The sequence below is a fragment of the Thalia democratica genome, chromosome 7 (genome assembly GCF_965202585.1).
Source record: "Thalia democratica chromosome 7, ktThaDemo2.hap1.1, whole genome shotgun sequence".
Classification (NCBI taxonomy): domain Eukaryota; kingdom Metazoa; phylum Chordata; class Thaliacea; order Salpida; family Salpidae; genus Thalia; species Thalia democratica.
The window spans coordinates 8659076-8676383 of NC_139171.1; positions in this window are offsets into that span (position 1 = coordinate 8659076).

A 17308-nucleotide genomic window follows, 5' to 3' on the forward strand; every position below is an offset into this window, starting at 1 on the left:
ATAAGGAGATTTAAATTGCAGTAGTTAGTAATAAGTTAAATTTTGTTCTCATTTACGTCACTTTATAAAACCACAACATGTAGTTTTAACATGTAATTTTTATAGTGTTACAAAATTAATTTGGCAACTCAAATTGTTGTCGATATTTTTAAACAGCTCTTTCGTAACTGTGATCTACTAAAAGTAACTTAATACTGACAGTTTATTTACGTAGCTATATATCTAGTATAAACTTTGTAAATACTTAATTGAAAAATTATTAAAAATGTGTGTAAGAAAATTTTTTTATGTCGGCCTTGCAGACATTATTTGTAATTGATAAGTCTTAAAAATTTATATATTATCATTTGTGAAGTAGTCAATTTTCTAAACGATCAAGACAAATATTAAAGGTATCAAACAAAGTCTTAAAAAATTAATGAATTTTAAAACTCCGTTTAAGAGTGTGAAAATTATAGTTAAAGAATTAAACTATAAGTTTGTTTTTCTTATAACTAGAAATTTAACGTTTTTATATGAATGCAACGCTCTGTTCAAATAATAAGTCATGTCGAGTAATAAATATTTTTATTAGATATTATTTATGTATTACCTACATTTTTATAATAATAACACTATCTTAATATAGTAGATCGGATAAATAGATACATGGTAGAAATTAAAAAGTGTTTTGCCTACCTCGAATTTATAAAAACCTGAAGATTTTTGTTAATGAATGTAAGTTTGAGTAAATTGATAGATACTAGAAATTTTGTTAAACTCATCAGAAATTTTTTAGTTTTTAGAATATTAACGTGGTTTAAACTTGGTTAATAGATGTAAATTGATAAAGCTACGTGTTTAGATTTTAGAATGTGATGTATGCAATTATTATGTATGTAACGTATACAGATAAGTAATTGCTAATTTCCTAGACAAGAATTTAAAAGGTATCCATGTGGTAAATAACTTAATAAGCAAAACGTGCTTCCGTCAAAGATAATCTAAAACCATATTATTTAGAGAGCTTTCTTAGTCGTCCAAAAAGAAAATCGTCTGAAACTATGACATTTATTGTATAAAAAAACTCGCTTTAATCAAATTCGGTTTATATGTAAAGTGTTATATTTTTCTATTTTTACGTAAACGATTGAGACATGTCAAGTTTTTATAATTTGAATTCTAATAGAAAAGAAAATCTCTCTTTTTAATAATTTTTACAAGAGATTTTAAAATTTAAGGCGCATGGAATTTTTAGTACCAATATTTGTAACTAATAAACTGTAGAACCTATAACTAGTTATATTTTTGTCATGTAAAAACAGTTTCATCTAAAAATTAAAGTAAAAGTTAAGGAAAATTTTCATTATTTACTATAAGCAGTTGTTTTTTTTACAGAAAATAATAAACTTATTAAACATCATTTATATATGATATATTTTTAAGACTAAGCTAATTTAAACATAATACGTTTTATGTAAAATAATTTTTGTCTTAACTGTCAAAGTTAAGGTTTTTTAAGGTTTCTAGGCAATCCTGAAATACGATGTGCAGTATAAAAATAATCATAACGCAAAATGTGCTACTGTCAAAAAAAATTCACAACAAATAAATATTTCAAGTAGTTTACAGCTGATAGTTAACTGTTTAAAGTTCTGATTCTATATACGGTTGATAAAACTAAGAAAAGTGCTAAATTTATTTACAAATTTTTAATCAACATGTTTTGATTTTTTTAAATGACGTAGAAATTGGAGATTATGTTTGTGTCAGTGACTGCTGTTGATAAAAACTAATTTTATGTTACTTCGAAGCATTGTTGTTGAGAGGATAATATAGAAGAATTAGTACTTATAAATTAAAGTAATACTTTAAAGCTTAGTCTAAAAAAAAACATTTTTAGAAAGGCAATAGCGACTTAATTAATTTTATTATATAATTCTTTATAAATACTTAAAAAAGAGTTTAAAGCTATAACATAGTTATTTTTTTACTCAAGTAGTATTAGTTTGTAAATATATATGTTTATTTTTAGAAGTCCATTAGTCTCAGCTATTTACAAATTTTATTTAAAAAATAACTTTGAGTGGAATAAATTATTACACTGTATTTAATGCAGCTAATTAAAATACAAAATACATAAACAAATAAGTTCTGTTATTGTTGCTTATACAAATAAATGTGAAAACAATCAGTATAACAATAATAGATTGTGGTATGGAAGATATTTCAAGTACTTATAAAATAGGATACATTTTTGTTGTCAAGCCTGTAGGTTAATTAAAACACAAATTATAAACAACTTGTTGTATAAATAATCCACACTAACAGAGCTATTTAATCATGCTGTTCAATTCATAAAAACATTCAAAATAAAACAAGGGTTTCAAATTATTTCTAAACTAGCAGATTTTCAGTTAATTATCAAAATTAGTGTTACTACATATAGAAACCTGTTTATAAAATTTTCTTTGATACTTGTTAACCGCACTAATTATATATATAAAACATAAGAGCTACATGTTGTTGTATCATAATACGCAGTTAGGATAAATCTAGGTTGTTTAATTGAATAATTACTTCTAAAAAACACTATCGCAATTTTAAACACTTTGAAAATAATATTTGTAGAATAATAAGTTTAATAAACAAGCAAAACAAACACAGTTTATAAACATTTTCTTTTTTTTTTGAATAATTAACACTAAAACTTTCCATTAAGACTGCGGATATTTTATACTATAATTAGGGTATCGCAATTTCCCTTATTTTGTTAGTTTTGTTAGTACAGACTTACCTTGAATACTTGTATAATATAAAACTATCTAAACCAAGCAAAAAGCCAGGCTTTTAATTTAATTTAATACTAACTTCGCAATAACGTTAGTGCAAATAAAAAACAAGTTTTTTGCCGGCTATGCATTAAAAGAAAGTACTGAGGTTTTATACTGTTCGTATAAGTTTGAGTAAATTTACGGCAACTAAAAAGTTTTTAATTGTAAGATGGATCACAAAAATAGACAAATAAAACTTTTGTCGTTTTACAAGTTAACTAAAACTGATTGATACTTTTTTAGCACTAATTACTTTTAATAAACATCTGTTAGCATAGCTTGTTCCTTCATATTTCGCAGAATTTATTTAATTGTTTACGATTGTATTATTATTGTATTATTTATTATTGTATTATTATTGTAAAAATTATAAAACATTCTAAGTAGTAACTATATTGTTTAGTTCATAACTGACCAAACTTTCAGCAAATAAAAAAGTTATCAGAACTAATTTAATTGTTGTAGGTTAGTTTAAGTCGTACTTGACTGCATATAAGCAGGCTTAAAAATTTCATTTTCTAAGTTTCGTTTAATTCAAAATATTTATTATCAGCTCCGTTTATATACTAAACGTTGTAGCTATATGTTGTAGTTTTAAAATGGTATATCAACAAATAAGAGATATTTTTTATAATAAATTAACTGCTCATAAAGTGCATGACTTTAATAAACTTACTTAAATTTAACTTTTATAATTAATTATTATTCTGATTAAATTTAAAAAAACTTGGCGACAATTTAAAAAGTTATTAGAATTGAAGAGAGTATTTTGAACTTGTTTATTATTAATAGCTGGATTCGTACTTCTATAACATATTTAAGCGTATATCAAAATGACAACTTAAATTATTTTTTTTTAGTAAATAAAAACGCCCAAAAAGCTGTTTAAAGTTCATGAATTAGCTTGGAGAAAGTATTTAAGTAATAAAACTCGGTTTATATATAAAACATTTAAACTAATTATTTTAGTTCTATAATGTAACGTTAGCAAGTGAGAGGTGTAAGGGCTACATTTACTAGAAACTGTAGTATGAAAAACATATATTTTGTTACTTTTCTGTAAAATATTTTATAATTAGAAGTGGGTAAGACTTACATAGGCATACAAACAATATTTAAAATGGTTTGCTTTAAACAGTAATCGCAAAAATATGAAATTGTAGTAACGATTATTTTTTTTTACAAGGAGTTTATGTATATAACTTAAAATGTGCTTCTAATAGGTAGACTGCATTATTTTAGTTTAGTTAATATCAGCTACTAGAAAGCTGTTTCAAAATATAATAAAACAAAATATATACATCTTTAGAATCACACGCGGTTTTGATATTACATTTTAAAGCTATATGTTGTCGGTTTATTATGTAACGAGGGCATTTAAGAAATATCAAGTTCGTAGTTATAAGTAATTGCTAGTTTGTATAAATCAGTAACTGCTGGACAATACTGTTTTTTTTTGTTAGTTTTCTTTTAAAAACATTATATAATTTTTATAAAAAACAGACCTAAAGTTATAACAACAACTAGTATTTTAAATTTTATCTAAACAAAAATAACATTATGAATTCTAAAACCCTTTAGTGACTAAATATTATTAATAAATAGTTTATATATGCGGTGAAATGATCTTTACTGAGTTTTATTATATTTAAATTTTAATTTGTTGGTGTATTTGAAAGTTGTTATTGGTTATTATTTTAACAAAAACATTCTACGTTTTTGCTCTTTCACCTAACTCTTGGAATATAACATTCTTAAACAGAGATAAAATTTTAATTACAAAAATTAAAGTCACAGCTAGTTTATTATATGGCTTTACTTTAACAGTTAAAGTATAAAAATATTACATTTAGCTCGCCTTAAAAATTTAATTTAAATATACTTTCGGCGAATCACTTTTCTTTGGACTATAATACCTTGATTCGTTTTAAAAGATGTATCAGCTCTTTTAAAGCTTTTTCAAATTTCTTACTATAAACTGAATATTTCTTAACTAAATTAGCTTATATATATTTCAGGTTTCAGCTATTTGTAGCTTAAGTTATAATATGTCGTAATTATTTAAAAGATCTCATTTTTTATTAAGTGAAATAATTAAGTAAAGTGCTAAATAAACAAATATTTATTAATTATAATCAATTCAGTGCAAAAAGTCTTTTTACTTCAATTGGTTTGCATTTCTCTCTAAATTTTTTTTCTGAATATTTTTTTGTCAAATTTTGATTAAGGTTCGCTAATAGAAAATATAAAAATTTACTATACTTTAAGATATTTTTAATAAATACACAGGTAAAACATTTTCAAAAATATCTCAGTTTATAAACAAAATATTTAACTCAGAAAAGACTGTTTAAGAATTTTTTCTAACAATTGATTTTTTGTCTGTTTAAGTTTTTGAAAAACATACATACAAACTTCAAAATAGAAACCTTACAAATTGATTTAGAAAAAGTGTACGATATTTACTAATAAACATACGAGCTGTATGTTACACGTTAAAAATAAAATTGAAACACGTTAAATTATTTTTAAGAGAGCAAGCAAAATTTATAATTCAATTGTTAATCAAAATTAACTGCACGTATTTAGAACATTTCTTCATTGGCATGTTTGAAGCAAAAGTAAACTGTTTTCATTAATGTATGTAAATAACTATTTTTAACAAATGTTCTACTATTCTTGTACGTTTAAATAATAATCATATTTCAAACTGATATCTTAGTTTCAACTTATTATATATTATAAGTTATATGTAATGATAAACAAGCGAAATTAACGATTCGGAGTATAAAAGTTTAAAGATCACGAATTTTTAATTTTAGGCTTGCGGAATGCTTACTCAGGCAGTCAACTTATTTTTAATTTTTTTGAAATCGCAGCTACTGGAAGTTGTTAAAAACTTTTATCTCTAAGCTAGAACATGTTGAAAAAGTTGAACTCAGCTATATACAAAACTTTAACATGCGTGATGTATTTTTGATGAATTGACGCAGGTAGTTGAGAGATAGAAATTCATAGTCTTTAGCTGCTTGTATCTAAAAGTGACCTTATTTAACTTATATATAAATTAAAAATTATACTTTGTTTAAGCCATTAGAGTAATCTAATAACCAATATATATATTGTCTGTACAGTAAGTTCTCGAATCTTTATGCACTCGCTACGTTACGCAATCTCGTTTAGTTACGCATTTTTAAACTCAAATTATAACTTATTTTAATATTGCACAAATTAGGCTTTTTGAATATTTTTTATTTAAAGTATGTTTTGAAAATGTTAACTCACCTTTCTATATTTTTAGACTTATATTAATCTCTTATTGTTAACAAAGTTTCTAATATACTGAAGTATAACTAAATGCTTATCATTTAGTCAAGAAACATAAATTAACAAAGATTTCAGAAATTATTGATATTCTGGTTAGAAATTTGAAACAGCTTTGTTGGTGCTTTTATTTCAACTGGTTTACTCTTGAAAAATGATACGAGTTGCAAACAAGTATTCGCAGAAAGTCTATCTATAGTATAAATCTATGACAAACTAAGTATTATACTTTTATACTTAAACTTTTAAATCCAACTTATACAGTAAATAAGCTGTAACTTAATTATTTAAACTAACACGTTCTTTTGATTCAACGAATGATGTATTTTAAAAAGTTGGTTTAGAAACACAGAGTTTTTTTATATAAACGTTAGTAAAAACATATTAGTTTACAACTTCGTACATATGTACTGTTTACTTTTACAGCCATTAATAACCACTATTAATATGTTGTGTGTAGTTGTAAACAGTAAATACACACAATAAATTAATAATTCCTTTTTTTTTATCTAGAGATCAGATCATTTTTGCAGAAAAAACACCATCAGTTGTTTCATGTCTTAATTAGGTTTAAACGTTAAGGAACTCAGTTTATTTTAAGTTTGAAAGCTATTTTAACAACAAAACTTTGCAATTACACTTAACGACAGGTATCTGTTTATAACTTTGTAGGACATGCAAAAATTATTCAATAATATTTATTCGGAATATTAGGTATTTAAAAATAATATAGTATCGTTCATAAAAAGTAAAACTATTTTTTAGTTGTAAGTATAACTTGCAAAATAAATGGTAGTATATTTTTGTTTCTAAATAAAAATATTTTTTTATATTATTTCTTTGTCCTTTTTTTATCTAAGTTTGGTTTTTGTAGAATTTTTAGATTATTTAAGAAAAGTCTTACGTCTAAAATTGCACTTACTTGTATTTCATCTAAAATTATTTGTGCTCAAAATACTTATGTATCAAAGTTTTTATTCTGTTATTATAGTTTTTATTATTCTTACTTTCTGTAAGAAGATAAAAATATTTAATTTAAACTCAATGTTTGTTTTAATTTTTTTATTTATTTAGATAAACTAAAAATCATTAAAGGAAGTGTTGATAGTTTTATTAAATTAAATTATTCTAATGTCATATATCATATACATAAAATTATTAAATATTTTATTGGAAACAAAACTTTATTAATTTACATAATAACATAAAATATAACACAAGGTTATTCTTTACTTTTTTATACCAGAAAACTATTAAGTAAACTTTTATGTTTAAAAAAAGTATAGTTCACCAATTAACTAACAATACGCGTTCTGATTTTTTTTTGAAGTGAAAGCAAAGAAGTGTGTTAGTTATATTAGTTTAGACATTATTATCATTATTATACTGTTTTTTTTTTCTGTGTGTTTTGTAAAAGTATTTTAATTATATACTTGTCAATTTTATAGAAAAAATTCTAAACTAAAATTATCTTTTAGAAAAAGTATCAGCAGTTATTTATCTATTATATTAGCTTAAGATCTCTTAATAGATTACGTGTTTTTTGAAACCCAACAATTAGCTTTGGTGCGTAGTATACTAGTTTGTCAGCCAAGTTAATTTTATCCAGACTTCTTAGTTTTAAACAGTTTTATTGTAGCTCTACTGAAATTTAATTTATGTAGGCTTCTTCTATTATGTAGTTATAAATAAAATAGTTGATACTTTTTTAAACCAGTAATAGGTGTATATACAAGTTTAATATCACTCTATGAAATAACAACATGTTGCTTAAACATATTGTAAAAATAGACCGGAGTTAAATTCTCGTTCTTTTATTCACATCGGAAGTTGAAATAGCTTGTTAGTGGCTGTAGTTAATGAAAATAAATTAATCTAGAATGTTTGAACCTAAAATCAATTAAAAAAAAATGAAACTTCTGAAAACTATTACAATTTTTTTTTAGAAGTAATACAATGTTGTATGATAGTAAAGTATAGCTTTAGTCATAAGCATCTTTTTTTAAATATTTTTTTTTTTATTAAAATAAAAAAAAAAGAAGATCTTTTTCTTAACGAATACTGACACTTTTACTTTTCTAAACTTAAAAGAAAATAATCTAATTAATATAGCAAACTAAGCATTGCTTTAACATTTTTTCAGTGAATTAACACAAAAGTCTTATTCAAATATAACATCTGAAAATGACATTTTGTTTAAAGCATCAACTGGTCCGTAAAACTTGATGGTTATCAATAGCTGACGTCACATTATAAAAATATACATGCAGCTTTATAATGTGAAGTATAAAAAATATATTTTATACTTTTAAACTATGATAAAATCTCTTATATAAAAAATTAACGACATTTTTAAACGTCTCATTAATTTAAAGATATTAATATTTAACTTAATAATTTTTTAACACTTTTTAAAACTAATTCTGCTTCAATTCTGACAAAACTATTTAAAACATACGTTCGCACTAAACTTGAGTTTAGTACCCAGATTTGGTCACCCCATTTAAAAAAGGATATTAACAAAATTGAATCTGTGCAAAGGAGTTTTACCCGTCATATTTGTAGTCGTTGCAACATATCTTACACGTCATATAATGATATAATGATTAAATTTGGCTTGAAATCACCATAATATAGAAGATGGGAATTTGATTTATTAACTCTTTACAAAATTATCAATGGCAAATATAAAAGTTTTTTTAACCAGTTTTTTAATTTTTCCCAAAATAAATATCAACTAAGAGGAAATAATTTGAAAATAAAATGTAAACATGATTTTCAAAACAGTCAGTGGCAAGGCGCATTTTTCACAGAGCAAAAGCTATGTGGAACAGACTACTTCAGGATATAGTATCTTGTGAGAGGGTAGAACAATTTCGTTTAAAGCTAAAAAGATTTGATTTAAATACGATAAATACCAGTAAAATTCACTAATTTTCCACTGTAAACAAAAGAAAAAATATTCGTTTCCCTACGCCTCCCCCCTACAAACTATTAGTTTACTTATATATTTTGTAGTTATGAATTTTGTTTTATAAGCCATGATTTTAGACAAACTTCTTTACTGTGTGTACTAAGTAATACATAAGTTTGAATTTTTTGAATTGAATTTTCAATTTAGTTCATTTGTTTATCATATTGTGTTTAATTTTGTGTTTTCATTAAAATTATGTTTGTATATATATATAATTTATCTTAAAGTTTTGAATATAAGTTTATTTTCTTTTTCTCTTTTTGTGTGTCCTGTTTGAGTGGCTCAGGTTTTGATGCCTGAGTCCAACATTGCACAATAAACAATATAATAATAATAATAATAACACTTAATTTTTGTTGTAGCTTTTTATATAAAATCAATTTGTTTTTAATGTGAACATAAGAAAAGGGAACATTTAATATACTGTAAAAACTGTTTTTATACTTTTTACTTTTTGACTAACTGACTTTATACAATTCTGTGATTCAATTTGGTTAATAAGTATTTAAATTTTATTAAATTAAGTTAAAAATTACTTATATTTCTCATGATACCTAAAATTACTTAATTGATATTCAATGTTATAAAATTGAGCAAAAATTTCTATTACTAAAAGTATTACTAAGTATCACTTAACCAAATGACAGTAGAGAAGCTTTAGTCTTAAATGTATTTTTTAAATAATTTTTATTAGAAAAATGTTAGGAATCTATTTTATTTACAATTATCAATACTTCTATAATCCTAAAGTTAGTACAAAAATGTTAAAAGTTATTTTTAAAATACAATATAATGAAATTATTTTGCGAAAAACTGTAAATTTAATTAACATCTTCACGAGTTGCAAATGCTAAGCTACAACAAGTAGCGTAAAACAGCAACATTTATATACCAGATTTACTTAACTTTATAATAAGAACAAAAATTTATAATTTGAAAAATGTTTGATAATCCTGTAACTTTTTTCAAAAAGTAATATTAGTTGGATAGAATTATTCGCTAAAAGTATATTCGTCGTAGAAGTCTAATGCAAACAAAAAATTGAAGTTATACATATTTGCAATTAAAGTCGATCCATATTTTAATCAAATCGTAATTTAAATATCTGAAATGAATGTTTTCTATTTAGTTAATTGATTGCCATATTCTACGAATTAGGTTTAGTAGCACAAAACTAAAAAACTCAAAATACTCCAAATACCAATAAACTTTAACAACATGTACTAACTTACCAAACGCTTTAAGTATAGTTGTTAATCGAGAAAAAGAAAAATAATTTTTCCAAAACAGAAAATTTTTAAATTATAATATATTACTTGTATGAATAATTTACAACCTTTATTTCACATAGTCAAGTATAGCTTCAAAGTTGTTATTGTGTTTTTACGTTTTGTATTCAACTAAATTTATAAAAAAACAAAGTTTTATATGTTTTATACGAGACAACTTTTTTTCCGTTTAATGTGAAATATACTAAAAATAGCTCGAAAAACTTGTTTATCAAAAATCGTTTAATATGTTAAGAAAAATTTGATTTTTTTAAACCTTTTTAAAACCTGAGTTACAGATGTGTTTAAAACTAATTTCAATTGCTTACGTAATTTGTTAAAACCACAACGTGTAGCATCGATGTGTATAATATATTCGAATTAAGATTCTTACCATCCAGCACTGAATTCATTGAAGTTTCAAACAGCTTTCTATATGCTGTAATAAATTATAGTAAATTTAATGCTAACTGCTGTATTGATAAAGTTTTACAAGAGTTTTACATGACCAGATTAGAACTAACAAGACGATTGACAGCCGACTAAAAAACTTGACTCTGTAGTAATTTGTTTGAAACATTTTAAGTATTACTTGAGTGATAACAAAAACAATATTGTAAAATTTACTTACTTTTGTTGAGTAGTAAAATAGTTAAAAAAAATGAGAACAGGTAGAAACTGAAGAGTATACGAAAATATAAGTTGATGTAATGTTTTTCTAGATATGTTAGATAACTTTTTTTGACAAAGTTTACAGTTAAATTTCGTAAAGTATTATGTTTTTTTTTTAAGTTTTAATTTTTCTATTTAGAGTTTTGATGCTGTATTTTGTTTTTTGTAAAAAATTGTTAGTCTCAAACTATACCCATTGCAACAATAAATATTTTCTTTTACAAAAGCGAATGCTGTTGTAATTTTGCCTGACCCTTTAATATTTAACTTTTACTTAAAAAACAAACATCTTTCTATTAAAAAAAATAGATGGCATATTATTTGGAGAAAACTTAAAATACTGAGTAAATTTTTTAAGATATTACTAAAATATATTAAACTTAATTATTAGTGTTAGAATTATAAGTTTAGAAGCTTAACATCGAAATCTATTTTTAAATGCAAATTAGCATATACAAAAATAAAACATTAGATACTAGAAGTATCTTTAATTATTTGAAGATAGCTTAACATACAAAGTAGTACGTGTTTAAAAAAAAATAAATTATGTTAAAAACGTATAACAACTTGCAAAAAAAGATTTTCTTTTATCTTAACTTTTACGTTTAGATACGATATTTATAGAAAAATGTTATATAACAATTATTTTAAAATTGCAAAAGGTTATCAAGTAGGTAATATAGGAAGAAAATAGACTGGGATTTACTAAGTTATTAATTATTTTAACGAAAACAACATTTTCTTAAACTTTATCTAATAATAGCCATTCAATTATATCCCAATTATTAAGTATTTAGTTGTCTAAACGAAATCAAGGAGTTTTTTATTGACCCAAAAAATTAGTGATTAATAAATTAAGTTAAAATCTATTCAATATGTGGTTTCTAATTTAATATAGTTAAAAAACATATTTGTTTTGCTTGTTTATTCAGTTTAATTCTTAAAAAAACAATAATTAAAAGTGTTTAAAGACTAGTTAGAACAAAAAAAGCAGTCTCCGAATCTTAAACGAAAAGTTTTTTTAGCTGACGTCTTTAGTGCTTAAAACTTAAAAAACTAAACGATTTTTTTTCAACTAAGTAAGTTTCAAGGTATTTAATTATGTATTTAGTATATAGAAAAAATTACTATGAAGTGCTTTGCTACTTAACTAGCTGCTGTTTTTATATATAGTTTATATTGTATTCTATGAATAATTTCCGCTTAAAAATGACTTTCATTACCTACTATTTGTAAAAATAATTAAGTATTTCAGAACTAGAAATAAAATATCTAAACACAAAAAAAAATTTATAGCGAACTGAAAGGTAGACTATCTATATTAATTGATATAATATACTAAGCAATTACACTTGGATTGGTAATAAACGAAGTTAATATATTTTTAGTTAAATATTTGAAAAGTAATGTTTAACTTTATTTTCATTACACAGTACTGTTTCTTTATAAATGGTCTAAAATGAGTTTTAGCTTTTACACAGTTTTTGTTGATTATAGTTTATGTATTCAAAAACTACCTAAAAACAAAGGTCTCTTCTCTTAAAGTTACTGATGTTCATAATCTTCACATCTCCCAACTGCCTACTTCACATTATAAAAACACAATATATAGCTTTAACATATTGTGAATATACCGAGCATGTTACAAACTTATGGTGTAAAACAATTGACAAAGTTTTATACAGCTTTTAAGTAGCTGCGTATTAACTTGGTTAAAACTTATTAAAGATTGGTATTAGTGTTCGCACTGAATACCGAAAATGCAAGCAATACCATCAGATAGGTGATTTTAATATATAACATCAGCTACATGGTTCAAGTCATCAGCTTACATGCTTCAAGTAAAAAGCTTTGTACTGTTTTAACTTTAGATTAAACAACCTTTGGTATTGATTTTTAATAAAACACATTTGAAAAAGGTTTGACCATACCAATTCGATTATCTGACAACAAGTTTTGAATAGGCTGAGACCGGTTTCGCCCATATTAGGACTCATCCGTCAGTCACAACCGAAAAATATGCGAACGTCAATCTACAAATTTTTTATGATGCTTTTACATGAAGCAATTATTTGCTGGCAATGATCAGTGGCGTCAGAATTGTTTTTTTGCCCTGCAAAGAACCACTAGCTTTCGTTCTAAGTCTACCGAAAGCTTGTTGTCTGATGGTCAAATTGGCATGACCAACCCTTATTAAAAATTTAGCTTGTCTTATGGCAAACAAAAGGCTTCTGCTCAGAAAACTTTCGTCGATGTTTTTGTTTGTCGAACTTAATACTAGCGTACCAGATGTGTTATCTATAAAACAATTTCTTCAACGTTGCACGGCAAAAGACAATGCTGACGTCACTGTTCATTTTCAGCAAATGGTTGCTTCATAAACAGTTTGTAGATTGACGTTTAAAAGTTTTTTTCGGTTTTGGCTGACTTATAAGTCCCAATAAAGACAAAATCAGTCTCAGTCTACAAAATACTTGTGGTCTTAAGATCGAATTGGTATGATCAATCAATTCGACTTCAGACTTTTGTTAATGTTATTGTTTGAAAGAAATTATTTTTTACATAAAGTCTCATATATCAATTGAAAAAATTCGAAAAATTAATTGTGTTATTATTTACAGTTATTTATATTTTTCTTTTAATTTATAAAACCATTAAAAAGAAAATTAAATTAAGATATTTTTTTCGCCAGCAGTTATTGATCTTGAACTTAAGTCTAATATTACCCAGTTGCTACGTCACTTTTTAAAACCACAACATGTAGCTTCAACTTTTTGTATATATTTGAGTTTTAATTAAATAAGTTTGTGTTAATCTTGGTATCAAAAGTTTTAAAACTGCATTCAAGTATTTGTAATAACTTGAAACTGTCTGTGCTAAAGTTAAGCTTAAGTACGTTTGCTCGGTAATGGATATTTTGGAAAAACTGTATTTTATTATTAGCTTTTTATATTTACACTTGATCATGGAATTATATTTATTAATTTATAAAACTAAACATGGCATTGCATTTTATGTCGTTAAACAAACAAAGTATATGAATATTAAAATAATAATTGACAGTGCAAAATGAAAAAAACATACTTTAAATGTAGACTAAATTAGTTTTTAAAAGTTTATATCTTTAATTTTTTATTCTTCATTAAAAGTCGTAAGCTTAATTCAGCAAAATATTTTTAAATATAGTTATTTACAATTACATGTTATTATTTTTCTTCCAGTTAATAAAATCATTTCGAAGATAAAAACAAAAAATTGATATTTTTTTTACCAGCAGTTACCGTTCTCGCAGTTAAGTCTGGTGTCTCTCAGCTATATATGTCTCTTTATAAAACCACAACATAAAGCATCAAAATATTTATAAAATATGCGAATTGTAATAAAATAGGATAAACATTTACCTTGCTATAAATGTTTTTAAATTACTTTAAATAGTTGTTATACCTTACTACAGTCTGTACTTAAGCTAGAAGTTAGTACGTTTGGTCAGTAATGGATATGAATAGTTTAGCTGAACTATACTTAACCATTAGATTTTAAGACTATATTTAACAATAAACAAATATTTACTACACCTAGTTAGCAACTAAATATGTAAAAATAAAAGTAAAATAAATAAAAATATAAAACATTAGAAAACAGGAATATGTGAAAAAAAAAGTTTCTCAATGTCAAATACCTGAACTTGACAAACAGTATTCAGCACTACCAGATTGTCAGTAAATTTTGTTACATCATTTTGGCTTTCTATTTTAATTTCAGCGCTAATTTTTCTCATCATTTCAAATTTTAAGATTCTCTTTCCATTCAACAAATATTTTCATAATAATTTGAGAATTTTACGAGTAAAAGTATTTGTAAACGCATTTTGAAATTACACTAACTACCGAAGATGAATTTTAGACGCAAAAAGTTGTTTTCAAATCTAAATATTTCTAAAATATGAAAAAATGGTTCATAGTATAAAAAATTTATAAAAGTGTCCCAACAACGTTTTTCAAGCTCGGTTATTATAGATAGTTAGGTTGTAAGTAAAATGAAAAAAGTTATTAAGCTTAGCTTATTAAGTGTTTAAGAAAGTTAGTATTTTATTTTTATTTTTTTGTAAGTAGTACTATTTATACGTAGTATAAAAAAGTATATTAATCAATGTAAATTTATTCTAATAAATATGTATAATTTAAATTTAAACTATGTGTAGCTAAAATTCATTTATAAATACTAAAGTAAATAAAATTAAACATTTTTTTAGAGTGACTTAAACTAAAACAAAAATAATATTAAAATTTCTTTGTAACTAAAACTGCGGCCCGCGAAGATTTTGGGAGCTTCAAATTTGGCCCGCAAGCACCAACTGCCTGCCGACCCCTGTGTTATACACTATAAAACATTATATTTATTATTTATTTTATAAAACAAAATGACTAAACTAATTATAACCCAAAATATTATCAAAATTTATGATTGTAAGTTTTAATTGCATAAAAAATTACATTTTAAGAAAAATAACAACCTAAATTACTTAAATTTAAACTTGTTAAAAACATGCAATGCGTTGATGACTCAAGCTGATGAATAAATTTATTTTGCAGAAAGTTAAAGTGTTTTAAAAGTTTGTTAACAGCTATAAAACTTAAAAAGATGTTTTCTTATTACAAAAATATTCCGAAATAAAATATACATACATTTATTATATTGATACAATTACCATAATAAATGTTGCCCAAAATAATGAATATAAAACTTAAAATACAAGAAGTATAGAACATAGAAAACACTTAAATATGTTAATACTTAACAACTAAAATCTAAAACTTTCCTTAGAAAAACATGTTATAAATAATACAAAAAAAAATCTTTAACACCTAAACATTAGATTAAAAACAATCAAACTTTCAATTTAGAGCGCCTTGAATTTGTAGCCTTGAATTTGTAATTCTTAGATAGTATATTTCTATTGTACTTTTTTTGGTATTATTTTGTTGTTTTTTTTTAAGCAAGATGTTGCGTAGTTTTCTAAAGGCCATAAACACCAAATTTATAAACTAAAAAATATATATAATATTTAAATATCTAGAAAAAAGATAAAAAGCATCAAAATAATTTTTCAATTTATTTAATACCACTTGATTGAAATCCCCATGGTTTTCAAAATAGTTAAACAAATAAAAGACCTAAATAACAGTTTAATTATTTTACAATATAAATTACTACAAACTGATATTTTTTTTGAAGTAAGTGCTTTTAATGAAAGTCTGATAGAATAGTTTGTTTGTTTATATTTTGCAGAGTTGTACTTATGATTTATGATTTTAATTTTATAAATATGGCAAAACCAGCAAGAACTCAATCATTAAACTAAACATAAATCAAGTTAGCACAAATTTAAAAGTAATTATAGTTATGAAAAGTGTTGTTAAATGTATTGTGTATTCTGAGTTTTCTGAATTCGTTTCTACACTTGTTTAGTTAGTCATTATTTAGAGAAAATTTAAAGAAAAACTAAACTGGTTAATCAACTGGTTAAACTGGTTAAACGAGTAATTCAATAATAGTACTTAAAAAAGTTTACTTATATAAAAAATCAACAAACTTGATGCTAATATGATCCATTTAAAAAAGCTTAAGCAATCTACCTGAAGAGAGTAACTTTAATTATAATTTATTCTTATTTGCCAATAATTGTTTAAGTTTGAAAAGTTGTTTTAAAGAAAACAAAACGCTGAAGTTTAAATTAAAATTTATAGAAAACTTAAATAAGCAATGCTTAATTTAATTTGTATGTGTAATTTATTAGAAATCCATTATTCTTTAGCTATTATAAACTTTATTTGCAACTTTTTTTCTACCAATAGAAGTTATAAAATTTTAGTCTAACTACATTGTCAATTGTAAAATAAACAGACAACAAAGTGTTTATAACCGTTTAAAGCCTGTTACTTACATTTAAAACTTATTAATCACAAAACTTATTGTTTTTACCCTTGTAAACACTAAGCGTGTAATGGATAGACAAACTGTAATGTAAATTGTTTATACCTGAGTGTTTTTGTTTAAAATAGTTAACTTATATTATCAGGATAAAATTAGCTTTATTATTGATACACAAAAATTCAAAAAAAAAACATACAAAAAAAAAGCAATACTTAACAAATAAGCTAGACTAAAATTTAAGGCAATGAATTAACGTAAAATTAACAACAAAACTACTAAAATAAAAATTTAAAAACACACTTTGATTGCGTAGTGGAAGAAAG